Below are 4,131 nucleotides of genomic sequence, written 5' to 3'. Positions count from 1 at the left end.
GTTGGTTTAAAGCCTATTGTATCTGCGAATAAAATTGCAGCACCTGCTTTTTTTCTGATTTCCATTTGCCTGAAATATAGATGACCATCCCTTCACCCTGAGTCTATGTTTATCTTTTAAGGTAAGATGAGATTCTTGTATGCAGCAGATATCTGGCCTGCTTTGCAGTTTTAATACACATTGATTGTTATGGAAAGTTCTAAATTTGAGTAGTACCTTGACTCTGTCCCCATGGGTATAGGGAAGCGCGCTTAGATACATAGCCATACATAATTCATGGGAAGTATTTCTAAAGTCTAAACATAAAATTGGGGTAAATGAATTATTATGTGTAGTAGCTGGTGAACTCAAACCTTTGAGGATGGGGCTCATGTGAGGGAATAGAGCATATTACTCTGTCCTCATTGGACGCCTTGGTGAGGGAGGGGTGGAGGCACAGATCTGGAATCATCTGGTCATATCCTGTCTCCCATTCTCTCTCTTTGTTCCCACTTGCCAATTCCAGAAGTTTCTTAGGGTTCCACTATATTTTTTTCTAACATAGACAAGACGTTTGGTCCTAAAGTACCCCTCCATTGTCAGAAATCACTTCAGATTGCTGCCCTACAGCAAAGACAACATAGCTTGCTATGCTAATGACATTTGTAGCAATGTCTAGATGAATTTATCTTCTACACATATCAAGGTCTAGGAGATGCTAAAATATCATTTTCTTTAGGTGAGGATAATAAGAGCTCATATGAGCAGGGGTCATACAGAGGGGTCACAACCCACAGGCTGAGAACTGCTATTTAATAGGGTTAAATTTCATTTTGTTAATATTTTGTTCTTATGATTAGTTTTTAATCTATATATATATTTTTGGGGGGTGGGTGGGAAATGACAGAGGTTTTTTTGGGAGGAGGTGTTAATGGGACTTGGGGTTGCGGGAAATGTTTGAATTTGCTACATAATCTCTTGCCATTTGCCAAACAAATACCACTTATCAAGCCCATATATGAAGTGTGGGTGGTTTACCCAGAGTTAGGGTGCTTAGCCCTGTGTTAGAGGCACACAGCTTAAAAAATAGAAAAGTAGCAGATGATATAGCTGTTTCTGAAATACGTGAAATGGTTTAGTTTTTAAAAGGAAATGGTTATGAGAGGTTGTAGGTATTTTCAGTCTGTTAAGTTTTTCTCAGAAAATTTGGAATTGTTTCTAAGTGGCCTTGCCTAGAAGGCATGTTTATAGAAGTTTCTTTCTGTGTAACAATTATTCTTTAACTCCACTTTAAATTCTCAGTTTACTGTATACTACTTGGCATGTGGCAGTTAGTCTAAATATTTATAAAATATGTATATTGCAAGTTAATCTTTTAGACCAGTGAAACATTAGTTGACCCATGTTTCTGGGGTTTGTTATTTTTTAAATGTGAGAGGCAATATGTCTGAATGATTAAGAGCGCTGTCTTCAAAATAGATTGTCTTAGTGAGAATACTGGCTCTGTCACACTTTAGCTGTATGTCATGGCACTTGCCTTCCCCTCTCTGTGCCTCAGGCCTCATCCTTAGGGTGATTTGTTCAAAAGTGATGACAATGTCTATCAGAAAATACTGTTGTGACTTGCACCTAGAAGAACAAAGAAAATGTCTGTCCTCTGCATTATTTGCCATTGGAGAGCCCTCAAAGGGGTGAAGATTTGCAGTGTGTGATTTTTGTTTTTTGTAGAGACAGAGTCTTACTCTGTCACTCTCGGTAGAGTGCTGTGGCGTCACACAGCTCACGGCAACCTCCAACTCCTGGGCTCAGGGCGATTTTCTTGCCTCAGCTTCCCGAGTAGCTGGGACTGCAGGCGTCTGCCACAGTGGCCAGCTATTTTTTTGTTGCAGTTTGGCCAGGGCCAGTTTCAAACCCGCCAGCACCCTACCCACTGGTATATGGGGCCAGCACCCTACCCACTGAGCCACAGGTGCCACCCTGCAATGTGTGTTTTTTAAACCATCTCTAAAAAGTAATGATCACTTGGAGAAAACATGGTTTTGAAATGCAGTGCCAATATAGTATTTGTGGATTTATATTTTATATCAATTTTCCTGCTGTGTTTAGGCTACCTTTTGTTCATATGCCATCTGGACAATTTGGCTTAGATGACGTTCACACAAATTTTTATGTAATTTTTAAATTATTTATTTTTTATTAATGTGTGCTGCGTCCTTCTTCCTTCCCCACCTTCTCTCTCTAGGTTCTTTTAGACTTTATGTAAAGAGACTACATAAGAATCCTTTTTTTTTTTGTCATCAAGTTTAGTTTTTCTGGGCTAAAGCTCTCTTTTTGATGTTCCTAGTTAGTCAAGGTACAGACTCAGTGTCTATACTATGCCAATCTGAGGGTCCTTGTGGTTCTGTGAGGCACTTGCAGGATGACTTTTGGGATTCATTTTCTTTTAAAAGCACTGCATGGGAGTTGTAGTGTAGTATGAGGTCACCATGAGATGGAGTAGAAAGATACTAGAAGTACATCAAGGGGATAATCAAATATTCTGTACCAGCACAATGTTACTTCTAATATAATTTCACTAGTTTTTCTCAATTTCTTTAATTTCTGTTAGCTTGTTGCTGACGAAAGAATTTTTAAGTGGTTTCTAATATGACCAAAAAAATGTTTTTATGAAAGAGGATACAAAAGATTCATGAAATGCCACCTGACACTGGTCCTGGCTGAAATTCCAGGAGACTCCTTGTGACAAGAGAATGAGCATGTTCACTTTCTAAGCTGTTTTTCGCATGATTGTGAAATCTCCAGAGCTGTGATACATCCTGAGGAACTTGGGGATTGTCTGTTTCTACCTTTGTTCACTTCAGATTCTTGCCTGTAGAAATGGACATGCCTGGGCTCTCTTGAATCCCTTAGGGCAGAGGTTCTCAACCTTCCTAATTCCGTGATGTATTTTCATTGTTAGAAAGGGGTTGCGACCCACAGGTTGAGAACCGCTGCTTTAGGGGCACGTGTCTGCTGGTCATAAAGTAGAGAATGTGTGGATAAGAGCTTTGGGTTCAAGTCTGTCTGTGCTGCCCTTAACTTTTGCAAGCTTCACCATTGCCGCCTGGGAAATGGTGCTGATGATCTGGTTGGTCTCTCTCTCTCTCTCTCATATGAATTAGTAACAAATTTATTTTAAAACACTTGGGCAATGTCAAACTTTAAATACACTTGCAGAAAGAAAAATTTTTCTTACTATGTGGGCTGAAATGTTCACCTAAGGTGCTGCTTCTGTGTTTTAACTCCCGTTGTTTGCATCTGGTTAGTTATCCTGCTCTAGGGTCGCGGCTGCACACCTCTAGAACAAAGCTTTCTGTGAGGCGCTGTCAACACCTGGCTTTCCTTTAGAAATAGATGTTCCTTTTGAACCATGCTGTATTTTTCTTAATGTGTTTAAGATTTGAGGAAGAATCTTCTGATTTAAGTAGACCCAGGAAATACTTTTTGAAGAAATTTCATTCACCAAAGGCTTAACTAAAATGGACTTGGAGAGGATGCCCTACTAATTTATTATTTAAACTGGGACACTTTTGAGAGTTAAGAGAGACCTTAATTGTAATTACACAAGACAGCAGGAGTGAAGTGAATCTGTCCAGGGCAAACTGAGACATATGCGCATCCTAAGATAGTAGACTCTGGATAATCGGAATAGAATTTATAAATACTCAAAATCTTCTGCAAGAGCAGGACTTCACTAACACCTTATAGAGGGCCTCAAGACAGACAGACACATAACTTTGTCCTTGTTAGTAGTGTGAATCCTATTATGCACCACCTAAATGAATATTTGTTACGTATAAATACCCTGTGTTAGCCTCTAGAAAGAATCATCAAACTCTTACCAAGCACGTAGCATTTTCAAACCAAAGTCCTGGCTTACAGTTCTTGCCCCAGTATATTCTTTTTCGATTGTATTTATTCTCTATTTTAAAACTGATTTCTAAATGGCATCTCTAAACTGTTAGTCTGTCCTGTTCTTTCCTTCTTATAATCCCGATAGTTTAATACTAAATTATTTGGATCCCAATCTCTTTTTGGTAGATGATAAATATTTTTGTCATGTGATATATAGTTGGAATTTGTAAGCACTCTAAAAGGTTTTTTTTTTTTTTT

General features: G+C 38.7%; 1 protein-coding gene across 1 annotated transcript in view; it reads left to right on the top strand.

Annotated features, from left to right (window-relative positions):
• Positions 1 to 4,131, top strand: part of MED12L (mediator complex subunit 12 like) — a 322,246-nt gene that overhangs the window by 150,197 nt on the left and 167,918 nt on the right. The window lies entirely within an intron of this gene.

This window comes from Otolemur garnettii, unplaced genomic scaffold, assembly GCF_000181295.1.
Source record: "Otolemur garnettii isolate 467f Iridium unplaced genomic scaffold, OtoGar3 scaffold00236, whole genome shotgun sequence".
Taxonomy (NCBI): domain Eukaryota; kingdom Metazoa; phylum Chordata; class Mammalia; order Primates; family Galagidae; genus Otolemur; species Otolemur garnettii.
This window is presented reverse-complemented; position numbering and strand designations above follow the sequence as displayed.